General features: G+C 40.6%; 1 long non-coding RNA gene across 1 annotated transcript; it reads right to left on the reverse strand.

Moving 5' to 3' along the window:
* Positions 1–359: 359 nt before the first annotated feature.
* LOC139998718 (uncharacterized) lies at positions 360–2,368 on the reverse strand. The gene is made up of 4 exons (XR_011803487.1): positions 2,261–2,368; positions 1,561–1,748; positions 1,373–1,451; positions 360–484 (listed from the first exon to the last, which is right to left on the reverse strand). It is a non-coding gene; the product is annotated as an uncharacterized lncRNA (long non-coding RNA).
* Positions 2,369–6,461: the final 4,093 nt, after the last annotated feature.

Genomic DNA, 6,461 nt, shown 5'->3' on the forward strand with positions numbered 1-6,461 from the left:
AAGTTTAAGTAACTTGTCTAGAGGTGACCAAACATAAAGTAGTGATAGAATAAAACACGTAAACCTGTTTCAGTTCCTTGCTCTGACCATTATAATGCCTCTTGAAAGAAGTAAAAGCTGCTCAGTAAAGAAAACAAAGCAAGCTCCCTACAGTACAGACAGCTCCCCACTTGCCCTAAGATTCTCCATGTAGTTATGTACAAACTACTATGTGTTGATCACAGAAGACAGCTTTGTGATCTTGGTTCTGTTCAAGGAGATGCATTGCTGCCCTTACCAATGTAGAGAGACATTACTTTGAGGTAAAGTACATGCATTCCAGATTTCCTGACACTTACTAAAGCTACTGAAGGGTCCAAATTCATGATCTTCATTCTATGTGGGGCTTCCTGGCAGTGGAAACTCTCATCGTCAACCGTGCCATTTTCTTCTGAATCTACAAAGCTTTGAGTGGTGTGAGGGTCCAGATAGATCAGCTCATTGCCTGGATGGGTAAAAGCCGTATGTTAAAAATAAGCAAGTGACATTAATAAGCACTTGGTCCAGAACTGTAAAATAGAAATTAGATTGCCATCGCAGTCAGTATAATCTAGACTTTCCAGCTAGGGATTCTTTAAGAGAATCGGAAGGGTTAGACACAACGTTTCCCACAGGGTATTTAGTATAACTTCCTATTGGTGACCTATTACTGTAATTTTTTGGTTGGTTATGTTCTATCTTTGTCACATACTTTTATTTTTCCATGTGAGATCCAGTACTTTTTTTTTTTTTTTTTTTTTTTTAAATCTCAAGTGTTGTAAACACTAACATTTGACAGATTAAAAGGTACAGGATGTTCACAGATGCAATCTGTAATCCCATTAGGCATTCATTCAGAAATTGGAACAAAAAAGCCTAACTAAAACAGGTTAGGTTTTACAAAAGGACAAAATAGGGTTGCAAAATTTTGGCCCAAAGTGGGGTGAAATCTGAAGGAATGCATTTTAAATTAATTAGAGCAATACTTAATAACAGAAGGTATGCAAAAGGTGAAAAAGATACTGCTATCAGAAACAGTTTTGAAATACAAGAAAATAAAAGTGACATTTGACCAATACACTTGTCAAATGCTATCAGCTATTCTCAGTATGTTGCTCTTGTTGATGTCATCACTTATTTTTACACCTAGCTTTGCTGTTAACTTTCTGCTCCTGTTAAGGATCATCTCATACTGTTTCTAAACTCTTTTAGATATGCTTCTTCATTTATTTTATTCTATTCTCATCTTTCTTTACTTCTAGAGGTTCACGCTTAGACTCCTTACTATTTCCCCTTCAAAAAATGTTCTCTTTTGATCATCTGCACATTTGGAATAAGTTTCTTTTTTCCTTACCTAAAAATCCTATGAAATAATAGGCATTATTTGGTTTCCCTCCTACTGCTCCCAAAGACTGTGGCATCTTAAAGCATTCCTAGGAGTTCAAAAGGAATAAAGGAAATTGTAATTCATTTCTTTACTGACATCACAGATACCCAAACTTATTTGACAGTAACGAGCAATGAATCGAAAGAAAACCTTACTTTAAATGCATCAATATATACGGGATTTATGTGATTTATCCCTAGTCGTAGAGGTATAATAAGCAAGAGGGCTTTCCAGCCTGTGCAGAGTCCTCCTGCCTTCTTGCTTCGGCCACGAGCACTTCTGTGCAAATGTGCACTGCTGTGGGACGCGCTGCTGCTCTGAGGAGGGCACCGGCACATTTTTTCTGCGGGAATAAAACTAGAAATCAGTCAACGCACAGAGGAACACAAAGCAGATCTTCCTCTCAGTAGTGAATTAAGCTAGTTTGCCAGGGATCTTTATAGGGCACCCAAGACAAAACAAGCCGGGCATGGCAATTACAGCTATTTAGTAGAAGTGATTCTAGCAGACAGTATGTGCTGGCACGTCCAAGTGAGACGTTAGATAAATGATTGGGGGATGACAATTTAAGACTGCAGTGACATGTCCTATTAATGTTATTAATAGTGTCAAGCTTTGCCTATAAAACGCCAGAGAAATGAAATGGCAGCAATGATGACAGTAGAAATTCTTCAAGGAGCTCTTCACATCCAGTGATGTGAGCACGAAGTTGGCATCAGGGATCAAAAAAACACAACTGAGTTTGTATGTCCTTCTTCCCTCTTCTTACCCTTGCAAGACAAAGCCATGGCCCCCCAAGTATTTGTTCATGTTTAGATACATGCTGGCAAATGGAGTCAAATCAGAAACTGTTACCAGAAAACTGATGAGGTGTCACTTCCTGATGTCTTCAATGACCACCGTATTGCCCATAGATACATAAACTGCTAATGAATTCCATTCATCAAATAAAGCAAGCTTCCTAGAAAACATTAAGGTACTAATTAATATAAACTAGTTGGATCAAAAGGGTAGCTTTACACTCAGAACCATTTGATTTATTTATTTTTTTTTCTTAAAAAATAATTTCTTTCTGCATTTTTTAAAGTCTCCATATAAGAAAAAGAAAACTTTAAACATTAAATGTTTAATATCTTTAGAAAAATAGGTACTGAGTGGTACCAGGAAAAACATATGCGCTGCACCATGTGCAAACTGTTTTGTCTTACTGCTAAGTGCAGTGACAGTAACAGTCCAACTACATCAAGTTTATTACTTTTTATTGCACTCGACAGTCTCTGCAATGGGTTCTTGCCCAGTTGTGTCTTTTCTCATCTGGAAAAGAAAAAAATTCCTATGCCAGTTTTGCAGATTACTTTTTGCTTAAGAAATTCCACTGAATTCAGTGGAATTACTTCTGCCTGAGCCTGCGTGCACAGCAGAAATGGGGCGTTAAAAGCTAAATCAGCTAAGGGTTTGGGGCACCAAAACTTCAGTGGGAGACAGCAGCACACAGTTTTATGTCCACTTCTGCAAAATCCAAACCTTTGGGGAAGGGAGCTACACTCTTAAGCTGCACTGGCAGAATTAGCTGTTTCAAATAAGCCAGAAAGAAATGGGGGTGAGCGTTTCACCATGAAAAACTTGGCCATGAAAGATCTGGAGTCCAGGGCATGCTTCAGCTCCCCTCCCTCTTCAGATCATGTGCCTGTTCCAGGGTGTCAAAGACTTGCTGCTGAGCTCGCAGGACCTGTAGCCTAGCCCCTGCCTGAGGTAAGACACCTCCACGTACCCCTGGAGAACTGAGCAGCCTCAGTTCCTTTCAGTGTGGCTCCCAGACTATGAGGAGCTGCCCATCTTTATCCAGTAGCCTTGCTGGCAGAACTGCTGCTCAGAAAGGGAGGAATTGCAGCTCAGTTCCCTCCTCAGCCGAGATGGCTTCTCTCTGATGTTTCACACCACCACTCCGACCTACACGGTGGCACTCTCGACCTGCCAGAGCTGTGCCACTGTGCAGAAAGGAATATACATCTGTGGTGTGACTGGTGAGGGCATGCAGACGGCATAGCAGGAGACTTTCCTGCAGTTTCTTCTCCTCAGGCTCTTCCTTTATTAAAATTTAGAGGTCACCCATTCCCAACTCAGTACCTGCACACCGAGCTGTGGCATGACATTCCATGCTGCACTTGTAAATAGATGGCAAGTACATTCCTGACTGTGGGACAGGGGGAGATGCAGCCTTCAAAACTCTGCCTGGGCCTTCTCTTGGCTGCCCCAGGGGAGTACGTTCTGAATGAGACTGGTATGATCTCACTTACTTTAGTACTTGAGCAACTGTATTTGGTCCAAACCATTCTCCAATTGACTTCCCCTCTCCAACACCCACCTGTGCTGTTTTCATAGTGAAAAAAAGACACACGTACACAAAATCAAAGAAAAATGAGACCATAAAGAATGTGGGAACAATATACAGTAAATACCGTGACTGTCAAACATTCTAGAGTAACTGCAATCTGTACTTAGCAATAACAATTATTTTCTCAATCTATGCTCTTTTCAAAACTTAGGGAGTGCCAGTTTCTTTAATAAACAAAAGGCTTCTAAACTATAACGAGAATTACAAGTTAACAAATGTTAGTGCCCTTTATTACAAATTACAGCAATAAGCTACAAGACTGTCTGTTCTAACATTACTGACTCTGGTACCCAAGGCTTACAGAGTTTATCAAGAGCTAGATTCTAGTACATGGCTTTATTTAGGTCTCAGGGAATGTTTCTGTACTACTAGTCTTTGCGCCCATCTGCATACCTTTTTATTTTTGTATAAGCATACACATTGTCTTCACATCCACTTTTTAAAATTATGAATTAACATACTGCAAATTAGTGATTCAACACAGTAGAAATTTCAGTGGAAAAAACCTGAAAGTTTATGTTTGTTCTTACCCATCTGGTGGATTGAATAACAGCAAGCCTTCCTGTCGAGAAAGCATCGTAGGATTCTGTGATATTCTTCTGGTTGTTTTTTGTGTTTTTCCCATTGCCAATCTGAAAGGAAAAATTGATATAGAATAAAAAATGGTGACGTTTTCATTACACTGATCAAATGTCTAGACAGCAGAAAGCTTTATAATGAGATGTTAAAAGACATTTCAATTCATCTTGAATATTTACATTTTGTGTAGAGCTCCTAGAATTCCAAGCTTGTTATTTATCATCAAGCTGCCCTTTATCATCATAGGCTAGATTGTAAAAACAGGGAAAATAAAACAAAACAAAAACATCAACTGCAAACATATTCTGACGGATCATGCTGCGTGTTGATAGCCATTCCAGTATCTCTGAGCTTCCAAGATTATTTAAAAGTACAGGCTGTGTTTAGACCTTGTTGGATTTCTAAGCACCCATTAAATAACAACATAAGATCCATACAGAAAGTCCAAACACTCCACTGGCAGCATCCTGGGATGTGACATGCATGCTTAAGAGCTTGCACCAGGGGGGTTTGGACCTCGTGCTGCTGACAAGTGAGGAGTGAAGAGAAGGGTAAGAGCACTGTCCCACGGTGGCAGGTTTTCCCTTGGCCTCAACTTGGGTGTTACACTAAAAGGTTTATAAAATAATGGCGACAGGATTCCCCATTTGTTCTCCTTCTATGCCTATTTCTCTGCTTCAGGCTGGGATGATTTCACCCAGCTGAATATGAATTGATTCATTAGGAACTGTTACCAGGGCATCAAAGAAAGTCTCACTAATAAATTCAGGGTTTGTGCTTTTAATGGAGTACTTACGAAGAAGCGTCTGCAGACAATACCGAAGTTCCCTCAGGACCAGCACTCACCTCTCCCTAAGTGTCTGCAGATCAGTGCTTGGGCCAGCATCATCTGCCCGCATCGCAGCATACATCCCCAGCCAGCGTCCGACGAAGGACCCGTGCCTCCTGTTAGGAAAGTTCATCACAATCAGTGCAGGCTTTCAACTGGGTGCAGCACCACAGAGGACATTTCAGAGTGCTAGAAAACAGATAGGGCTGCTGAAGCCTCCATGAACTGTCCTACAGATAAAAGGCACAGAGCAAGACTTTGGTTCCATGCTGTTGGTCTAATTCTAATCTCTGCATTGCACAAATGAACAAAATTCATTTATTCCTTGTGGAGCTGACTTACTCTTTTCATTCTTCAAGCAGCATTCACAAACCATTTACTGCATGCTATACAACATGATCACCTGTTTACATACAGACATAAATAAACACTGATTTTAATAATCTTCATGTTTGCATAAACAGTTAAAATGATGCTCAAAATGCGCTAATACTCTAGAAATATTTTCCCAGCCTACGATGCCATCACTTATCTTGCTATTTAATTTAGATCAATGCAGCAAATCTGCAGTATACTCACCAATAGGCGAAAACTTTCTTCTATACGTAAACCACACGTAAACCACACGTGAACACACCTTGGCTTATTGTCTGACTTTGGCTTATGGTGCGTCTGTTGCTGTGTCCAGCACAGTGCAGCCCCTAAATTGCTACCAAAACCTTGCCACAAACCTCAATCCCCCTCTTAAAAGAGACCCTCTTGTTTGTTGCCCTTCTTTCGACACTCTCTAACAGTTTTATGTCTTCATACATATATATACAACAAAACATCAAAGAGCTCAGCAAGGTCCACCAAGGAAAGGAAGCAATGCAGGAGAAAGAAGACAGGACAACAGGGAGAATGGGCAGCATAAGGGAGGAGGCAGCCAGTGGCCTTAAAAACAAAGCCTAGAAAATATCTTCCACTAGTGGGACATAGTGAATTGGAGCTCTGGGGTCTGCATCTAGAGATGTCTTTTCTATTTATCGTCTTGTTGCGGAGATGGGTCCTCTGGCTTTGGTTGTGTTTTTTCTTGTTGGGCAATTATCTCCCAAGAAGAACCCCCTGTTGGACAGAAAGGTAGAGGTGTGCTCCAGAAACACAGTGATGGCAAGGAGTCCTCCACTTCATTCTGGCATTTTTTTCCAGCTGGAAGCATTCCCAGTTGTCAACGGAATTGGTTTTGAGGAGTAGGAAAGACAGCATTGCTGGAT

This window comes from Anas platyrhynchos, chromosome 15, assembly GCF_047663525.1.
Source record: "Anas platyrhynchos isolate ZD024472 breed Pekin duck chromosome 15, IASCAAS_PekinDuck_T2T, whole genome shotgun sequence".
In the NCBI taxonomy this organism is placed as follows: Eukaryota; Metazoa; Chordata; class Aves; order Anseriformes; family Anatidae; genus Anas; species Anas platyrhynchos.